Source organism: Hyperoodon ampullatus (genome assembly GCF_949752795.1).
Source record: "Hyperoodon ampullatus genome assembly, chromosome: 4".
In the NCBI taxonomy this organism is placed as follows: Eukaryota; Metazoa; Chordata; class Mammalia; order Artiodactyla; family Ziphiidae; genus Hyperoodon; species Hyperoodon ampullatus.
This window is the reverse complement of record NC_136917.1, coordinates 43,131,792-43,154,113: the sequence shown is the minus strand read 5'-3', so window position 1 is coordinate 43,154,113 and position 22,322 is coordinate 43,131,792.

The window sequence follows — 22,322 nt, the reverse complement described above, 5'->3', positions numbered from 1 at the left end:
CAACAAACACATGAAAGGATGCTCAATATCACTAATCATTGGAGAAATGCAAGTCAAAACTCCAGTGAGGTATCACCTCATACCAGTCTGAATGGCCATTACGAAAAATTCTACAAACAATAAATGCTTGAGAGGGTGTGGGTAAAAGGGAACTCTCTTGCACTCTTGGTAGGAATGCAAATTGATACAGCCACTAGGGAGAACAGTATGGAGGTTACTTAAAAATTTTAAAATTGAACTACCATACAACCCAGCAATCCCACTAGTGGGCATATACCCTGAGAAAACTATAATTCATAAAGAGTCATGTTCCACTATGTTCATTGCAGCTCTGTTTACAATAGCCAGGACATGGAAGCAACCTATGTGTCCATCGACAGATGAATGGTAAAGAAGAAGTGGCACATATATACAAGGGAATATGACTCAGCCATAAATAGAAACGAAATTGAGTTATTTGTAGTGAGGTAGATGGACCTAGAGTTGTCATATAGAGTGAAGTAAGTCAGAAAGAGAAAAACAAATAGCAGATGTTAACACATATATATGGAATCTAAAAAAAAAAAAATCGTTCTGAATAACCTAAGGGCAGGACAGGAATAAAGACGCAGATGTAGAGAATGGGCTTGAGGACATGGGGAGGGGGAAGGGGAAGTGAGAGAGTGGCATGGACATATATACACTACCAAATGTAAAACAGATAGCTAGTGGGAAGCAGCCGCATAGCACAGGGAGATCAGCTCGGTGCTTTGTGACCACCTAGAGGGGTGGGGTAGGGAGGGTGGGAGGGAGATGTAAGAGGGAGGAGATATGGGGATATATGTATATTTATAGCTGATTCATTTTGTTATAAAGCAGAAATTAACACCATTTTTAAGCAATTATACTGCAATAAAGATGTTAAAAAAAACAGTTTTGGATTTGTGTGCATAATTACTGCATTGTTTGAAGTAGGAGAGAGTCATGATCCAACTGGATTTTCGAAGGACTACTTGGGCTGCAGCTGGAAGAGACCAATTAGAATTTTGGCCAGTGATTTTGTGGGGCAGTACTGGTCCTGGCTGTAAAATCAGACATAAGAATCCATTTTTCATTTGTGTTTTTCATGCTTTACTTTGACTCCTTCTGTTCAGTACCTACAAAATATTCTATTAAAAGTGTTTTGAAAATTATAAAGTTATATACAAACATCAGCTATTAATAAGAGAGCAGGCTGAAATGGCTCAAGCTAGACATATTAGTTTTAAAGTTAGTTTCTTTCCTAGTTCTTTCGCCATTGTCAGATTTGTCACATCAATTTATTTTTTGTTTATTAATATAGGATTCTGTTTTTCTCAGTAATATTTAAGGTATTTAAATGGCTGTTGACAGTATATATAAATGGGTCTATCGACTTTGGAGACCAGTTTATTTTGACCTAGTGTATTTGAAGGTGTATACATCTCATGACCCCTATATCCACTTCTGGCTGTATGCCTCAGGGCAATTCTCACGTTTGCATAAGACATCTGTATAGGGTAATTCATAGTAATACTCTCTGTGATAATGAATGATTGATGAGTGGAAACCACCTAACAAGCCATTATAGAGAAACCGATAAGTTGTGATTTATTCACACAATAAAATACTAAAGCTTAAAATGAATGATATGTTTATATGTATATATGTATCTATCTATAGATATAGATATCTATATGGACATATTTTTAAAAACATAAATTCAGGCCAAAAAGGGGAAGTCTCAAAAGAACATGCTATGACACTATGAATGTAAATTTTAACACTCATAAACCAGTATACTTTATTATTTATGCATGTGTATACGTACATCTGTGATAAAAGTGCACACTCATGCGTGAGGATAATTCAGACCAACTTCTTCACCCGTCCCTTTAAAATATCCTAGTAGTCTTTAGTATATTTATCTATAAATAGCAAGATAAGTTCCATTGGAAGATCGATACAGCTGTAGATCAGTAGAGCTGTAAAGTAAGCCTTTTTCAGTATAAATAAACTGTGTGTTCCAGATATTGCTATGACTGCTGCTAGCTTCCATTTACTTAGTGCTTACCATATGTTTTTCCATTTGTGTGCTTGGACTGACCCTTAGGGAGCTAGCTAATGTTACCTTGGGGTATGTGAAAGCAATATTTGTCATTGATGACAATGTCTGTTTGGAATTTGTGATCGTATTTTCTCTCTTTTTCCCAAAACAACACTACTTAGGAAATGTTCAGTAAAGAAAAAGGAGTGCGAACAGTGTTCCTTTTCTGAACAAAATGCATTGTTCCATTTACAATAATGTTTCCTTTTAGTCTGAACTCCTGTTGCAAATGACAGAAACCGAAGTCCCACTAAAGACAAAATGAGGATTTTTTGGCTCGGCTCACGAAACTTGGATGATGTTGTATTAGGCATAGCTAGACCCAGACACTTACACTTTTTTGTACGATCCGTCTCTGTTTCCCTGTTTGGCATCACTCCCAGGCAGAAACAGCCCCAGACTTGCACGCTCCCAGCTTTAACGCCCAAGCAACCCGAGGCCATTCCCTCCTGCAGGAAAGTCTTGGGGAGGTTTCAGACTGGTTTGCCTTGGGTCACAAAGCCTTTTCTGAAACAATCACTGTGGTTCAAAGATTTGGTCCGGCAAAGAAAGTTAGGAAGACCAATCAGTGCGAATGAGAGTGAAGTATCTCATTAAAGGGAAAGTGGGGTCGGGTTATCAGGGGCCAGGTCAAGGGGGCAGGCAAAAAGTGTGGAACACCATCACTTTTGGTCATCTTTCTCCGTCACACGCCTAAGGAAAGAGCACAATGAGTAGGCTATGTATGTTTTAAACATTGCTGAGTTTTGCTGAAGTGTAATTGAATCCTAGAAATGAACAGCCTTTCCGGAGGTGAGTCTCTCCTTCCCCACACTAATATTCATCATCAGTAACATTCGGCCGAATGAGAATTAGGGAAGCTTCTCTAAGAGGTATATCAGATATTGCCTTGTTCAAAGATGGGCTTACAGATGAAACCTGTACTTTGCCACTTTGGGAACATTAGCTATTGGAGCTAGTTCGTTAGCTGCCTTAATTTGCACAGATACTGATGGAAGATGAGGGGGTCACCATCAGAATGCCGCCAGAGTGCGATCCTAGTGTGAATGGGCTCTGCTATTCAAACACCAGTAATGACTTCTGTCGGCTTATGCAGATTTGCACCTCTGGGTTACTCTGCGCCCGGCACTTGGCAATGCCCAGATAACATTTAAATCAGGCACTAAGTGTAATTAAATACTACCCTCAGCACAGCTCTCCTTTTAGGGCATTTTTATTCACCATGATTTAGAACATGACAGTTGGGTGAGATTAAAACAGCAAATTGTGCCTGTAAAACAAACCCCTGAAAATAACAAGGGAGTATAAAATTTTATAAAGGGAATACTACACATGCCTCCAATCTGATAAAACTTTTGTGATCTGGGAGATTACTGTGAAATAAAAGTAAGCCAGTACAGTATGTGCCATATCCAGACTATAAATTGCATAGTATTGTTTAGTATAACTTTTATGTTCCCTCCCCAAATGACTCCTTAGCATCTTGAGAATACCCCAATGTAGCATACCGTTAATTAGCCTTCGAGGGAGTGGACTCAGGAGACCTGGGGCCACTTTGTGAGTGTAAGGAATTTGGGCGACAGTATTGTAATGCGAGAGTATTTGGGGGAGTTCTGTGGTTCTTGCGGTTTTGGTTTCCTTACTTACTTGGTTCATGTTTATGTCTTGTCTGTTGGAAAGAATGGAGCCAGTTTCCAAGGCTCTTGAAAGCTATTCGCTTTTTGCTTAGAGTTTATAGCTACATGGCATTTTAACACTCATCTACTGCAGCACCTCCTTTTAAAAATAAAGAAGCTGAGGTTGTAAGCATTAAGTGGCCTGCTCAGGTTCACATAGTAAGTTAGGGACACACTGGATTCTCCTTCAGATATAATCATATCCTATTCTGCTTTTGCCTACAAATTGTAAGGTTTTTTTTTTCCTGTTAAAACTGAAATAATGTATAGGTTTTTTAAGAAACTGATTATAATAACAAAATACTGTCTTTTAGAACACCGAGAAAACTCAAAAAATATTTTGAAGTAGATTTTAAAAAAATCACTTATATTCACACCAGCCAAAGATAACTTTACTGTTAACATTATATTGTATATCCTTCCAACCTTTTATCTATATATACGAGGAAAGAAGTATAGATAGAACTATTTTCTCTGAAAAATAAAGACTAAAGGTATCCCCTGCTTTTCCAAAGTTCACTTCACGCAACTTCGCTTTTACGCAAGACCTACATTATTAGCTGTTTTTTCGAACTGAAGCCCAAAGAGGATTTTCACTTTTGCAAAAAAAGGCAGAAAGTGGAAATAGCATTCAGCTTTTGTTGCAGTGAGCCATTATAGAGGCAGCAGGCACCTTGAGCAGTGAGCTTCTTCACAGGAACCACACTCAGCATCTCTGCATCTAAGCCATCATAGCTTTGAACTGTGTCTGTGAGCACCTGTGCTTTATCTGTGTTTATTTTGTGCCTCTGGTGGTAAGATGTATCTGAAGGTAACTGCTTATTCACTTTACGCCATTTCCACTTACGAAAGGTTTCATAGGAATGGTCTACTTTCACATAGCAGATAAACCTGTATACCGTTTTATTCACTTAATACATGTATTAGGAAGATTTCTTCACATGATGAAACACTTTCTCAGAAGCACAATTTTTAATTATTTTATGTTTCATCAAAATAACATGGCTCTTAAATAATTTAATTATTTCACAGTTGTTTTATTACTGGCCCCTTTTTTCCTCCATGGGTCTCACTGCTAAAGACTTTAAAAAGTAAAAAATACTTGGAGAGAAATAAAAAATGACAGAATATTGATGAAACATAAATGTTTTTAATGTTTCATATCCAGGGTAGTTTTATGTGACCAATTAACTCAAATTTTATATGATAATATCCAAGTTTTTCATACCAGATAGATTGGGTAATATTATTTCTACATCAGGATAGATTTATAAATTAAGTAGATTAAAAAATTTTTTTATTGTAGTATAGTTGATTTACAATGTTGTGTTAGTTTCCAGTGTACAGCAAAGTGAATCAGTTATACGTATATCTATATCCACTCTTTTTTAAGATTCTTTTCCAATATAGACCATTGCAGAGTGTTCAGTAGCGTTCCCTGTGCTATACAGTAGGTCCTTTCCTTATTAGTTATCTATCTTATATACACTAGTGTGTGTATGTCAATCCCAATATCCCAATTTATTCCTCTCCCACCTTACCTCCTGATAGCCATAAGTTTGTTTTCTACATAAATTAAGTAGATTTTTTATGATTTAAATTTGCTCTCCTGCCCAAATAGGCTAGCTTATAGGTACCAGGATGCATAACTTTAAAATACTATGTCAGTCACTAGGTCTTCTGTAGCATCCATCCATTCATTTAGTCATCAGTTCTTTCATTCACCTCCTTGCCTTCTAAGTGTGTGCCAAGCATCATGGTGCTGTAGGTAATAAAAAGATGAATATGGCATTGTCTTTGCCTTCAAGGGGCTTATACTTTAGTTGAAGAGGCGGGTCAATGAACAGTTCACCCATTTCAAGGCAGAACATCTTGCGGAATAATGGGAAGGCATGGATTCTCAGCCTGAAGATGAAGGGGGATTTTAATGGCTGGAGGACAGTCCAGGCCAAGAGAACAGCAAAGACACAGAAGAGTAAAAATACCCAGAGTGCTCAAGGAATGCTAGTGTACTTGGTGAAAGGGGAGGGTGGAAGGAGAAAAAGAAATGAGAGGTATCAGACTCTAAAGGAAGACTTGCTTTTTTATTTGCTATATTTAAATACAAAGAGACAAACATCACTTTTACCCTGATTCTGCTGGTGTTGCTAATTCAGGTGGGCAACTAGGGATTATAAAGATGTAAAATGAGCTGGAGACCAGGGAGTTTTAAGTTCTGATCCCTTCATATTACTTAGTGTTGTATACTAATGTCTGTTGATCTTACTTTGTTTTTTGAATATAGGCTCTGTTTCTCGAGGGGTGAAATGGAAATAGCAGAATAAAACAAAGCATATCCACGATATTTAGATATTGTCACTGAAGAGAGTATTAGTAACTGTTTGTTGGAGTTTGCATTGAACTCATTTTTGCAGTTTTAGGCTTTCCCCTCAGATGTTTGGACAGCATAAAATTTAGAGTAATACTTAAGTTAGTTGGATTAATGGAGACTTTCTGAAATTACTGTTGAAAGAGAAATGCAGCTTTATTACTTTCATATACATAATTTGAATTAGGCTAATAAAGAATTGCCTAATAGACTCCCTGATGAACCTGGTTTAATGAATATATGAAAATAATTTGTAATTAGAATAATAATTTTATGCAGATGAAAGCTGACGAGGTTTTCAAGTGCCTGAAGGTAGTTTGTTTTCTGAAATAGGATAAAAATGCCTCAGAGGTACACAAACTGATTCTTGCATTTGCATAGAGCTTTCTCATTTTTCCAAGTATAATACTGTAAGAAACACCCTCTCCTTTGGACCTTACAACAGCCTCATCATTAGCAGAAGTTAAATGATTTGCCACAGGTCACGAAATTAGTAACTGATGGAACCAGGCCTAGAACCCAGGGCCCTTGATTATTAGTTTATTGTTCTATATCCCAGTTTATACTATTAATTTCCATAGTATTTCCTATTTTTCCTGTTAGTTAGGGTGTAGGTGTTTTGGATTTCGCATAAATTCAGGGAGCATTGAGGATCAAGGAACCTTGATTTTTTTCCTGAGTACAATGTGTGTGATATCATGATACCTCATGATTGCCTCCATAAATTGAAACAAACCCATAAAATATAAATGCTGAAAACAAAGCTTTAATCTTCTGGTTTTAGGATTAAGGTAAATGTTCCCAGTTTAGAAGGTATCACTTTAGGTCTTCAGTTATTAGCAAGGTGGGAACTCTTTAATTACGTGAAGAAGACCATATCTTTTAGAAAGTTGGAAAGTCACCCAAAATGTCATCTGTTTGTTAAGACTATACCCTGGAAGGAAATAGGTAACTTTATATACTTTCTCTTTAATGAATAAATTTGGAAAATTTAAACTTTCAAAGGTTTGCAATAATTTTTTTTTTTTGTGGGGGGTACGTGGGCCTTTCACTGTTGTGGCCTCTCCCGTTGCGGAGCACAGGCTCCGGACGCGCAGGCTCAGTGGCCATGGCTCACGGGCCCAGCCGCTCCGCAGCATGTGGGATCTTCCTGGACTGGGGCACGAACCCGTGTCCCCTGCATCGGCAGGTGGACTCCCAACCACTGCGCCACCAGGGAAGCCCTTGCAATAATTTTTGACTTTTCATTTAGACACTAGCAGGGAGATTGACCAAATTCATTATTTTAAGGTTAAGTAATAAGATGTAAAAGCAGGCACTTAAAATTCATATGTTTTTGAAGACTTTTGTAAGTATAATGACACAGGTATATTAGAGTGATTTTACATGTTTTTTCTAAATATATAGTTCTGAAAAAAAAGAAAAAAGGCAACTTCATACCCTGAAAACATGAGCAATATGGACCTCTTCCTTCAGGTCTCTGCGTCAAGATTTGTTGCTAGAAATAACAGGTACACTTTCTTGTTCCTCTAGGTGTTTTATGTAAAAGCCTGTGACAGGCATACTCAGTGTAGCATTATACTTTGGCTGCAATATAATGATTTTACAGTATTAGAAGTAGCATTGTAATTCCTTTGCACTGCACAAAGCTCTTCTCAGTTACTTAATATGAGACTCTCCCATCTGTCTTCCATGACAACTTTTGAAGAAACTGATGGAATTTATAACATTTTACAATGAACTAAAATATAACAAGAGTTCTGAATAGGATGGAGTGACTTGTAAAATAGTGCTCCTGTTGAGAACAACTAGAGAATATGGATAATCATTTAAATAGTTCTGCTTAAATGCATCAGAGAGGTTTTGAAGTAATGAGAACTAGAATGGCTAAAATTTCAGAGATGGGAAAACCATGGAAACCTGAGCTGATGATTGATCTCTGCTTTTTCCCTGGGGAAATTTGCTACTTCTGGACATGGGTAGGAAGCAGAGAATGGGGGCTCTGTCCAGGCAGAGGGCTGCTGTTAAGAGAAGGAGAAACATACAGAACTTTTGGTGAACTCATGGAGTGGAGTGGAGTGAAGAAAATTGGTGAGTCAAGTTGAGGAATCTCAGTACACAACCTGTTTTTCCCTCAACACATTTGCTGAATTCTGAAAGTAAATGAAGTGCAAGGCACACACACATAAACACACACAAAAAGAAAGGAAGGAAGAAAGAGATAAAACAAGCAAAGTTAAAAACTTCTGGGAGGTAAAGTTGAAGAAACAAAGGCTAGAGTTGAAGAACTGCTGAGAAAATGAGTCTGGTGATCATACTAGATGTGCAGCTGGAAGCTGTACAGGTCTGCACCCTAGGAGGAGTAGTCGTCCAGTGGTTGATGGAGCCTTACAAAACTACAGTTCAGCCACAAAGCAGATTAGTCTTTGGTTGAATAAAGGGAAAAGGTGATCAATTCTGACTCTTTCTGCCCAGCAAAAAAAAAATTTTTAAAAAAAAGTAAAACTTTTTCTGGAGGAAGGTAACATAATCTGAAACCTCTATGTCTGACATTCAATTAAATATTACTAACAAAAAAATCAAGAGAGAAAGCTGTCAATAGAATATATTCATAGGTGATCTGGAAATTGACATGAAAAGACAAAGATTTTAAAATGGCATTTATTGGGACTTCCCCGGCGGTCCAGTGGTTAAGACTCCATGCTTCCACTGCAGGGGGCATGGGTTCGATCCCTGGTCAGAGAACTAATATCCTGCATGCCACGTGGCATGGCCAAAAATAAATAAATAAAATATTTAAAAAATAAAATGGCTTTTATTAATGTATTTAAGAAAATAAAGAAACTGAATGCCAGTGGATAAAAACATGGATAATTTCAACACAGAAGTAAAATCCATAAAAAGAATAAAATGGAAATTGTAGAATCAAACAATACAATATCTTAATATCAGTAAATGTGTTTGATAGCAGAAGACAGGAACTGTAAACTGGTAGACAGCTCAATAGAGCCTGTCTAGCTGAAGCACAGAGAGGAAATAAAAGAATATAAAATAGATGAAGGATAAGAATTGTAGAGTATAATATAACTGTCTAACATCCGTGTAATTCGAGTATCAGAAGAAAAACAGAGGGGGTTTGTGCAGAATCAATATTCAAAGAAATATTGGCTATGAATGTTGCAAATATGGTAAACAATATCAACCCACAAATCCCAGAAGCTCTGTGAATCACAAGTAGAATAATTAGAAAAAAGATAAAACTTAGGCATATCACAGTAAAACTGATGAGAAACAAAGATAAGAAAATCTTAAAAATAGCCAGAGGTGGGATGAAAACCGAACAGAGAAAAACAACTTATTATTTTCAAAGTAGTAGCAATAATACTAAGAGCTGACTTGTGAACAAGAATAATAGAAGCCAGAGAATAATAGAATTAAATATTAATAAATGATGAAGGAAAATAACTTCCCACCTGGAATTTTTTTTGGGGGGGTTTTAATTCTATTTTTTTCTTTAATTTTTGAATTTTATTTTATTTATTTTTTTATACAGCAGGTTCTTATTAGTTATACATTTTATACATATTAGTGTATATTTGTCACTTCACTATACATATTAGTGTGTATATATATTTCACTTTAACCCAGTGAAAATGAAAGTAAAATAAAAATTGATCGATTGATTTATTTATGAAGAAATAAGCCTATCTTTACTTGCAGATGACACAACAATATATGTAAAAGTAAAGACATTTTAGGCAAACAAAAACTGAAGGAGAGCATAAGGGGCATACCTGCACTAAAATATAAAGTAAAAAGGGTTCCTCAAGAAGGAAGCAGAGATTCAGGAAGAAATAAAGAAAAATGGAATGAGAAATATATGTGTAAATATAGTTAATGTTAACTTAATAAAACAGTGATAATGTCTTGACTTAAAAATGTATATAGGGCTTCCCTGGTGGCGCAGTGGTTGAGAGTCCGCCTGCCGATGCAGGGGACACGGGTTTGTGCCCTGGTCTGGGAAGATCCCACATGCCACAGAGCGGCTGGGCCCGTGAGCCATGGCCACTGAGCCTGTGCTCCAGAGCCTGTGCTCCGCAAGGGGAGAGGCCACAACAGTGAGAGGCCCGCCTACCGCAAAAAAAAAAAAATGTATATAGATTTGAAATCAATAACGCAATAACAACAATAATGTGAACAGATTATTGGAAGATTATAAATCATATTAAAATGTTCTAAGTTCTAGCATTATCAGAAAGTAGTAAAAGGGATAAAAGTAATGTTTTTGACTGTCATCAGTTAAGGATACGTATTTTAGAATAACCACTAAAAGACTAGTAAGTAATTCATTACTAAGAATTTACTGGAGGAAAAATAAAATAATATAAATTATTAATCTAAAGGAGAGAAGAAAAGTATGTGCAGGTGAGTCCAATAGAACATAAATGATAAAATGATATAAATGTTTAGCTCAATATGTGGGAACAGATGTATATGTATGACTGATTCACTTTGTTATAAAGCAGAAACTAATAAAAAAATAAATAAATAGATCAATAATCATAAATAAAATTGATCATTTCTTCCAATTAAAAGATAATTGAAAAACTAAAATTGTCAGCATATATTAAAAATAATCCCAAGTGTGTGCTCCTTATGAGAGACCCACTTCTAATATTCAGACACAGAAATATTAAAAGTAAAAGGATGAAAAAGCAAGAAGCAAACAGTAAGCAAAAGAAAGCTTCTGGGATGGGGCTGATGGCGGACTCTGGGAAGGATCACACTAAGGAGTGCTTCCCAGAACTTCTGCTGCCAGTGTCCTCATCCCTTGGTGAGCCACAGCTGCCCCCCGCCTCTGCAGGAGACACTCCAACACTAGCAGGTTTATAGAGACAGCAGAAGCAAGAAGAACTACAGTCCTGCAGCCTGTGGAACAAAAAACACATTCACAGACAGACAACATGAAAAGGCAGAGGGCTATGTACCAGATGAAGGAACAAGATAAAACCCCAGAAAAACAACTAAATGAAGTGGAGATAGGCAACCTTCCAGAAAAAGAATTCAGAATAATGATAATGAAGATGATCCAGGACCTTGGAAAAGGTGGAGGCAAAGATCGAGAAGATGCAAGGAACGTTTAACAAAGACCTTCTCAAGTGTGCATGGAACATTCTCCAGGATAGATCACATCTTGGGTCACAAATCAAGCCTCAGTAAATTTAAGAAAATTGAAATCATATCAAGCATCTTTTCTGACCACAATGCTATGAGATTAGAAATGAATTACAGGGAAAAAAACATAAAAAACACAAACACATGGAGGCTAAACAATACATTACTAAATAACCAAGAGATCACTGAAGAAATCAAAGAGGAAATCAAAAAATACCTTGAGACAAATGACAATGAAAACACGACAATCCAAAACCTATGGGATGCAGCAAAAGCAGTTCTAAGAGGGACGTTTATAGCTATACAAGCGTACCTCAAGAAACACGAAAAATCTCAAATAAACAATCTAACCTTACACCTAAAGGAACTAGAGAAAGAAGAACAAACAAAACCCAAAGTTAGCAGAAGGAAAGAAATCATAAAGATCAGAGCAGAAATAAATGAAATAGAAACAAAACAATAGCAAAGATCAATAAAACTAAAAGCTGGTTCTTTGAGAAGATAAAATTGATAAGCCATTAGCCAGCCTCATCAAGAAAAAGAGGGAAAGGACTCAAATCAATAAAATTAGAAATGAAAAAGGAGTGTTACAACAGACACTGCAGAAATACAAAGCATCCTAAGAGACTACTACAAGCAACTGTATCCCAATAAAATGGACATCCTGGAAGAAATGGACAAATTCTTAGTAAGGTATAACCTTCCAAGACTGAACCAGGAAGAAATAGAAAATATGACCAGACTAATTACAAGTAATGAAATTGAAACTGTGATTAAAAATCTTCCAACAAACAAAGAGTCCAGGACCAGATGGCTTCACAGGTGAATTCTATCAAACATTTAGAGAAGAGCTAACACCCATCCTTCTCAAACTCTTCCAGAAAATTGCAGAGGGAGGAACACTCCCAAACTCATTCCCTGAGGCCACTATCACCCTGATACCAAAACCAGGCAACAATACTACAAAAAAAGAAAATTACAAACCAATATCACTGATGAACATAGATGCAAAAATCCTCAACAAAAGACTAGCAAACAGAATCCAACAACACATTAAAAGGATCATACACCACGATCAAGTGGGATTTAACCCAGGGATGCAAGGATTCTTCAATATACGCAAATCAATCAATGTGATACACCTATTAACAAATTGAAGAACAAACGTATGATTTAAGGTATTTTATTTTGAACAAAATGACAAAAAATATTTCCAAACATGTCATAACCATGTGTTTATACATTTTCCTTTGTGAAACCTCTAACCAAAAAGATTTGATAGACTATTTAACTTAATGCTTTCTCCAACTTCAGTACAGTAGATTTACCTTCTAACCAATACCATCCATCATACTATTTATAAGGGAGAACTTGCATGAATTTTAATATCAGTCTTTTTGAAACGGTGGTAATTGTATGGTGTGTATTGTAACTGTTTTTACTAGGTTACAGTAGGGCCTCTTCCACAATCAGAATACATATTACTAAATTGCCCTCCTTAGCAAAATTTTCTTTTCTAATGACACATGTCATATTGGTGCTCTTTTAATCAATGATCTTAGCCTTTGTGGGAGCTGACAGACATGGGGATGCGAGAAACGGCTGTGTTTTTGAAACAGATGCTTTCAGAGCAAAACCTTTAAAGTAAAGGAAATGAGAATATTTTGCCTGGGTCCCTTATCTTCGTTCTGCAATCCTTGCTTGGGAATTTCTAGGGGAAAACAGACTGTTTCATCATGGTTTTATAAACCATTGCTGTGGCACACCTATGATAAATATGTTCATTCCAGATGCCTATTAAGTGATTTGTAAAGAAAATCTAGGGAAGATATTCATGCAAGTATTAAAACATTAGTTTGTGTTTTCTTAGTGATTTCCTGAGTGATTTTTAGTTGTTGTTGCTTTACCTGCTAAAATTAAGGTACTTCTTACATGCATTTGCTGGACAAGTCATCATTGCAGTTTATACCTCATATGTCTAAAGAATGGAGTCCTTTCTCTTTGTCCAAATATCTGTCAGTGTACCCCTTTTTTATATATCAAATAAGCAGAACATGATTCACATTTCTGTCTGATAAGGATTTTTCTACTAAAAGGATTAAAATTGAGATCTGAATAATTATCTTACTAAGATAGAAGTTCTATTTTATTTCTTTTATCCCAATAATAATCACCAATCCTTTGTCTGCTATGTTAATCAAATATACATGACTACCGTTCTATGGTAGCAAATACATATAACAATCCCAACCAAAATGCTTTTTTTTTTTCATCACTATAACCATAGAGTTTCTCTCTTTCTACTTCCCTTTTACTTCCCACAAAGGACAATAACTTCCGGCTAATTTTATTTCCCCATCTCCTTCTGCCTTTCATACCCACACATAACACTTTCCAAATACCTTTATTTTCGCCTTACTTTTTAAAATTTGTGTGTTGGGAGGTAGTTTAAGAAAAAGAATCTCCTTTATAGGTGCCAGTTGAGTTTTATAAGTGCTTACTTAGCATTCTTATTACACATTCCCTGAGAGCCTTGTGTTAAGTTTCCTTGTTCAATGCTGTATCCTATTTAGTTTATCTTTTCTTATTTAAAAAAAAAATTCAGTTTGGGTTCATTCATTGTTTGCAGTATTTTTTCAAGTATTTCTTTCAGATTAAGCATGCGTATCATATGCTTTCTCAGTTACTGCAAGTCCTAGATTTTCTCTCTTTCATCCTGATTGGTTACCTTCGCTGGTAGAAGGTTCTTGAGTTGCAGAATTTATGTGAAAGTAGTCTGTAGACCCTTTGGCTTCCAGTATTGCAGATGAGAAGTCTGATGTCTGTCTGATTTTAGTTTTCTTTGAAAGTGAAAAATTCAAGGGCACTTTGAATTTTTATGTTCAGATCTTTGCTCAGTTCAGTGAAGTTTGTTTTAATTTTTTTCCTAGTTTGGTTTCTAGGCCATAATTTCTATTACTTCATCTGTTCCTTTTTCTCCTTTTGTATTATGTTATATCTGTCATCTAAGCCTCTTAGTGTTTTCCATTTGCTTTTTTTTTTCCTTTTTGTTTTATGATTTGAGATACTTCCTATACTTGATCCACCAGGTCACTAACTGTAATTACATCAATCAACTCATTCTCATTTTTAATTCTTTTACTGAATTTTATAGATCAAAAAATCATGTGTTTAAGTTCCATAAGTCTTTTGAGAATTACACTTGAATCTCTATAAGTGCCTTTTTTATTTTGCCATTCAGGTGCTCATCTCTCTGTTCCAGGAGTACAGGTTTACATGGCCCACTTCTCTGGCTGCTTGGCTTCCCAGGAAGGAAGGTATTTTTCTCTCTGGACTCATTGGGACTCAGGTTTCCTTGTTGGAATATTCTTAATTATAGAAATCCTGTATGGGGTAAAAAGAGATTTCTCGCCTTGTGGGTGTGGGATTTAGGGACAGGCTGTTACGTCTCTCTTACCACAATCGTAAGAAGCTGTTTTACCACCTAGTTTCCCTTCATGCTGCAAGCCATGAGAGTAAAGGAGACGTATCACCTTCATGTAGCCCTGTCCTGGACATTTAGAGCTCAGGGAGACTCAGCATTCTCAAAAGGGATGAAGTTGAACTCCTCTCAGCCTACTCTGCTGGATTCTATAGATCTGGAATACCACGCTTTATATAGGGCTCTGAAGCTCTGTGGTCCTTGCACAGAATTTGTTTCAAGTTCTCTCCATAGGAATTTCACTAATTCTGAGTCTTACTAGACATTTGATGGCAGCTGCTGGCTTAGAGAGGCAGATGGATGAACAGATGTAGGAAGACAAATAGTATATAGGTTGTGTTTTTGGAACACTTTCTAAGTTCCTTTATAATAATAGTAATAATAATAATATTTAATAAGCTATAATTTACCACATTCTGCCTGTCATATATTCCATTATATAGGTGCTAACTTAGAATTAAGGAGAAAGAATTCTGGAGACTTGGATTCAAGTCATGTTTCTGACATTAATCATCTGTGAGATACTGGACAGGTGATTCAACCCCTCTGTGCCTGGAAGATTAGAACAATTGTAATAATGCCCTTTTGGAGTTATTACACTTCAGGGGCACCTACCTTGCCCGCTACTCTCCCTTCTCCCAGCCTCGTTTCTTAGAACTGCTTTGCCAATAAGGCTGTGTAGGCAGTCCTGCTTGTACTGATCTTGTTTCCCCAGGTACAGCTGATGGGGTCAGGTGTACATGGTTGACCCTAACTGGGTTAGATGGAAGACCTTTGCTCAGAATTGAGACTCTTTTCAGTCCCAATAGGCCACTTGAACCAAGGGCAGGCTAATATAGATGCTAAGGATGCTATTGTGGGAAGCCAGCCATCTCAGCCCTCTGTGAAGAGAAGTCAGAAAAAGCCCATTGGCACAGAGATGAGAGCAGGTAAATCTGAGATTGAGAGAGAGTGATGTAGGGAGAGGATTTCCTTGGTTCCTGACGAATTTCTAGTTTCTACTTTCAGTCTGTCTCCTTAGGTTTGACCGAATTTTGTCTTCTTGGGATTTATGAGTTTGCTTTGAGATTAGTAACAAATTCTGCCTATTTCCTGTGTACTTAAGTTAGTTTGAGTGAGTTTCTATTGTTAACAACCAGAGTATTCCTAAGACCTTATTATCATTATAGCTGGCTAAGTGAGTATACAGAGAAAATGAGACAGTAAAAATGTCTCAGAAGATAAGCAGAATCACACTGACACATGCTTTATGTATCTGTAGTTTAGGTATTTGTGTGTGTGTGTGTGTGTGTGTGTGTGTTTTGCTCTCTCATCTATCTTTTTATGTATTTTAATAACTTCTATAGTTTAAACCAGGGCTATTAGTACTGTATCTAAGTAATTCCAGTCAGAAGTTGGAGAATCTTTTAGCAGCTATTTGTGATGGACTTCAGCCACATTTTGGAATCAGTCTCCTTTTTTTCACCCTGTATTTCTAGAATTATAGCAAAGATGGGGAAAAGAAGTCAACATGCTGGCCCTTTGAAGTCCAGCCTGCATCTCTTTTGCTTGTAGATGTTTTCTGTCTAAGGAAAATTAGTCTCCTTTGGGTGAATGGTGTATTTTTCCATAAAGGAAAGCATGTCCATGGGGGAAAAGGTAGTTTCAGCTTTGACAGTTTCTTCTAAACTTACATCCCTAGGAAAGGAAAGATGAAACAATTCATGTTTCCTCAAAAGTCAGTACATTAGGTGACTTAAGCAACTACCAGCAGTGAAAAAATAATCCCTTCTTCTAGCTACTCTTTTCAGTCATTCATCCAAGATGAAGATAGGAAAAAACATCATCTCCCAGTTTGTATTTGTCAGTGTCCAATCATGAGAACAGAAACTGTTCAATATATTTTTACAGAAGAGATTTAATGATACAGAAAATTCATTACATAGAGGATGAAAAAGCTAACAGAGCAACTGGGGGCATGAGATCACCCAGGGATTAATAGGAAGCTTGGAGGGACAACACGAGGAGGGGGTATCATCAAAGCCCAGAGGCCAGAGTCATCAGACAGCTATGAGACCATGAGCAGGGCTGTCCTGGCAGGAGTTGGGACTATGGAGAAAAGGCTCTTGGACCATGAAGGACATGTGCCTCTGCCAGAGAGGAGATATTGCACAAGGCAGAATAAGAGAGGAATAAATTCTCTGACTTCTCCCCTTCTTGCATATTCTAGTTCCTCTTATTGGATGAACCCACCTAGAAGGCAGTTGGCAAAGGATCCTGGGAGATGTAATTCCCTGAGAAGCAGAGCAGAGGAAGGAAGGAATGGGAAATGGATATGAGAGCTAGCAGGCAAACTCTACCATACAGCCCATGGAACTCTTGAAATTGCCCTCATCTCTGAACATCCCTATTTACTCTTTCTCAAGCTCAAATCCAGGAGGAATATTTTAGTTTGGGCAATGGTTTTTATCAGGTGATGGTACTACCCCTATAGGGAACATGGGAAATATATGAGGGCATTTGTTTTTGTTTGTTTGTTTCCATAGTGATTGGGGATTGTATGTGCTACTGGTATTTAGAGGGCTAGAGACAGATGCTCCATGTCCTGTAATGCATGAGGTGGCCCAATACAATAAAGAACTACCATCTCCAAATGCCAGTAGCGCCCCCTGGAGAAACATGGTGATTTTATGTTACAAAGTCATCTGAAATGGAAGGAGCTGCCTTTAGAAACATAAGTTCATGGTAGAGGCTGGATGAGCCTTGTCAGGGATATTGTAGGGAGTATAACAAACTCAGATAGTGAGAACAGAAAATAGGGTTGAGGTTGGACTTAACCTCTTGGACTCTGCTATCCTTAAGATTTTGTAATACCTTTGATAATTATGAAAATAGCAATATTTTTTCTGTGCCTGTTATGTATCAGTCTCTGTGTTGAATGTGTTAAAACGTTATCTCATTTATTTTACCATAGTAAAATAGTGAGGAAGATAATACTGTTGTTTACATTTTGTAGATAAGGAAACTGAAGCTCAAAGGGGTCAACTAACTTGCCCAAATTACCCTATTAGAAGGTGACAGAGGAGGAACAGCAACCCAAATCTGTCTTACTCTTAAACCCGTGTCCCTAGGTAGTATGTACTGAGGCTTCCTTGTTCCGGTTCCTATGCCCCCCTCGTCTCTCCAGGTTTTGAATCTTTCCATTGGGATCTGTGTAACGCATTATAATTGTATCATCTGTGTGCCTTTCTTGCTATGGTTGCTGGTGCTCAGGGCTCAGCAGTTGCAGGAAGACATTCAGGATAGACTCAGGCTGTACAACTGTCACTTGGTCTCTGGAATGTTAATTCCTGACATATGACCCTGCTGTTTCTCCTGATGTGCTGGAGTTTATTTATTACTCACTTCAAACATACTCATGACTGAGAGCCCTCTGTGCTGACCAATAGCAAAGCAGGAATTTTCTGATAGTCTCTGTCTTAGCTGTGCTTTTATTTCTCATACCAATAGACTAAATCGAAGTTAGCACATCCTGGATCTCTGTACCTTCGTTCATTGACACAAAGGTATATGGAACAGCCACTGTGTACCAGGCATGCATATGAACACAGATAAGACCCTTAACTCGCATGGAGTTTATAATCTAGATGCTATGCTGCCCCGTAGAACTTCCTGCGCTGTTCAGTAGAGTAGCCATTAGCCACACATGTCTCTTGAGCTCTTGCAATGTGGTAGTGCAAATAAAGAACAGAGTTTTCAATTTTATTTGATTTTAATTAATTACAATGTTGATTTAAATACCATACCATGAATAGTGGCTACTGAATTGAACAGTGCAGGTCTGGAGGGAAAAATAGAAAATTGTGACAAAGGATGTACAGTCATTTAACATTTATGAAGTATCTGCAATGGGTAAATCAAGGGACAGAAAGAAGAAGATGACTTGGCATATTGGAGTTCACAGTCTAGGGAAGATGCAAACACTTAGATAGATATATGTCATTTGTATAGGTTGGAATATAATCTGAAGAGAATGTGGGAGGAAGAAAGTGAGGGAGTGGCTGACAGCCTGGAAAATCAGGAGCTGTTTTAAGGAAGAGGAAACTTCTGAGCTGGACCTTGAGGGATAGGGGAGTGGGCCAGATGGAGAGCCAGTGTTCCAGGTAGAGTGGGCTTTTTCAAGCTGGGCACTACTGGGGGCTAGATCATATTTTAACAATATATAGGTATTTTGGTCAGATAATTCTTTACCGTAGGGGGCTCTCCTGTGTATTGTAGAATGTTGAACGACATCCCTGCCCCCTCCCCACTAGGGGCCATACCTAGCATCACAACCCTCATTTGTGACAAATAAAAATGGCTCCAGTCATTGCGAAATTGTCTCTGTGGAACAAAAGAGCCTCTGGTTGAGAACCTCTGATGTAGAGGAGATGCTCTGCGAAAGCCACAGTGGTTTTGTATCGGGGAGTGAGTCACTTAGGGTGGGAGCATGGGCCGGGAGGATGATGCTGGCGAGAATGAGCAGATGAGTGTGGGACTGGATATCAAAGAACTTCAGATACCATCTGTGGAGTGCAAACTCTCCTGTCAGCAGCAGAAAGCGGGTAGGGATTTTTGCTATAGGAGAGTGACAGGATTGATTTTGTTATTTTGGAAGGCAAACCTGAAGTGGGGTGTTCTCCAGCACATTGTACCAGATGGGAAACAAACCAGGTTGGGGAGCAATGGGAGGCTGACTGTATCGGGGCTGGTGTCATGGCTATGCCAGGCAGATGGTGCTTGCTTGATCAAAGGCTGTGACAGTGGAGATGGGGACCAGCATAGCTATTCAGCAATGCTTAAACAAATCGGATCTTTCCATTGATGTCTTGACTGGATATACTGACAAACACATCCTTGGAGTGACAGACTTTAAGATATTTATATAACTTTTAAAAAACTTCATATTCTACACTTTACTATTTTATTGGAAATAGAACTGTTTTCTAGAGTTTAGATTTTTATGTGTAGACTTGTTGAATGAACAGTGCCAGAAAATATTGTTTTCCTACTTTTATGTGTATTGCTATATTGAGGCAGGGAAGGTAAAAATACGATTTTTATCTTCATTTATTATATATCATCATGGTGAATTTGAATATATGTACGTGTGATATACATGTATTTATCTGTCATAATGTTTGAGTATAGTAAGAAAAGTGTTAGCTCTTTTCATGAGCAGAGTATTGGGGAGAATGATTACAATTGCTTGATATACGCATCTTGAATCAGAAAAAACAGTAATGTAGAAATAGAAACCCTGTGGTTTTTAGGTCAGTGCCTCTTTTAGAAAACATTTTGCTGTTGTGTGACTTACAGGTCATGTGATTAGTTCATTTAAACAAGCTCCTATAATTCAGAACATGGAATAATTAGTGCAGAAGAGTTTATAAATTGAGGTTCTGAATATTCAGGGCTAGATTGACCTCTAGGGCACAGGCTATGTCAGGATTGAAACTGCAGCAGTGAATGAGCCAGTGGATGGATAAATAATAACATATGCATAGTACATAGATACATTCTATACACAAATAACAATGGTTGGTTTTCAAAGGTTATTTTAAGTGTAGGAAAGAAATGTCCCTGGAGATGTTTCTTTTTTCTGAGACTTAAAGGTTTATTGGAATGAAGAGCAACCTTCCCTGACTGAATTCCTATCACTAGCCCACTGGTCCTGGTGGTTTAGCTCTTTTAATTTTATTCTATCTTGTCCATTTAGGTCCTTGTAAAGTAAAACATGTACTGTATATATCAGTACACAAGAAATTGTGTTGGGGATCATTGTTTCCTTTAGTTGGTTTTTATTTCTACAGTAAGAGAGTAAGGTCCTTGAAGGCAGGGGTCATCTCCAGTATGTTTTTCTATGAGTTTTCTAGAAAAATAATTGGGATTCACTTGCATTTGAATGCTTCAGTTTGTGGTTGACTTGCTTGAATGCTGGGCCAGCCAATAGGCTTTGTGTGTAAAAATGAAAACAAACCCCAAATGCCAAACTGGCGGAGAATTGTGTTTCTTATGATAGAACTATGATTCATTGCTTGAGATCAGTCCATAAATCTTAGAAAACTCTCTGTCCCAGATTTCTTAGATTATTTTTCCTAGTGCAGTCCATAAACTCTGTCTTGGTTATTTCAAATATTTTTGTGCAAAAGAAAGTTTCTATTGTTTTTTGATACAAACCATTTGGTGTATTCTTAGGGGGACTGGGTTCTTGTCTATTTGTTTACTATTTTTGTTTATAGTGGAAGGTGTTATTTCTGAACATATAGAATACCACATGCCACTCCAAGAGACCCTTTTAATGGAAAGAGGATAGTCTTATTTTCTTCCTGTTAGGCTTATCTTGGGGGTGAAGTAGAAAGGGTGTCATGTGTCAAAGATAGATAATTAGGAAAGGAAACTGCATTTATTAGACAAAAATAGTACCTTATAGTAGCAGTAATAAGTTGGCTGTTTGGATGTATGTTAATTGAAATTGTTAGGTCAGCAACCTGATAAAAAATCATATTTTGATGAAATGAACCTGCCTTTAGCACTTGAGACCTCTTTTAGGAGTTCTGAGGGCTCTGTCTTGCCTTTATAATTTCATCTCCCTGACCTTTACAATCAAGCCATCTTTTCTGTGGGCTTCAGTATTTTCTACTCAGAGCAAGAACTAACAGTTGGCATCTTGACTCTGATTTATCCTTTTTTATTGCCTTGTTTTTGGCATTTAAATTTTTTCATTTATTTCCAAATCCTGTTACTTCTGACCATTAGAAAGCAACACCCACCGGAATGCTATTTTAAAAGGTGCTCATATAGCATAAGCAGGTGTTGGACAGTGAATCAATCTGGTTGCATTTTGTTCTTATTAAAACTTTGCACCCATCCCTATTGGTAGAGTGGAGAGGAAGGCAAGGCTAATGATGGCAGGCAGACGGAGGCACCGACACTCTCTGCCATTGGGAAGAATCTGCAGTCTTCATATGGTAGCTACCAAGTAATTCTCTATCCTGTATTTTCTTCCTGTTTAAGAAAATCCACTGGAGCTTTGATGATGATGGGCAATCTGTCCTATTTGTGAGAAATAGATAAAAACAGTGACATCGGGCTTCCCTAGTGGCGCAGTGGTTGAGAGTCTGCCTGCCGATGCAGAGGACACGGGTTCGTGCCCCAGTCCAGGAAGATCCCGCATGCCGCGGAGCGGCTGGGCCCGTGAGCCATGGCTGCTGAGCCTGCGCGTCCGGAGCCTGTGCTCCGCAACGGGAGGGGCCACAACAGTGAGAGGCGCGCATACCGCAAAAAAAAAAAAAAAGTGTAGATTGGCGCCAGAAATGATGTGACACATTTTGGGATTAGAGTGGTTACACTGAGAAATAAAAGAGAAAAACCATGTTGAAGCATTTTTCTCCATGTCACTGTATTTTAGGCTGTTGAGGCTGCTATAACAAAGTAGTATAGAGTGGATGACTTATAAGCAACAAACATTTATTTCACACAGTCCTGGAGGCTGTGAAC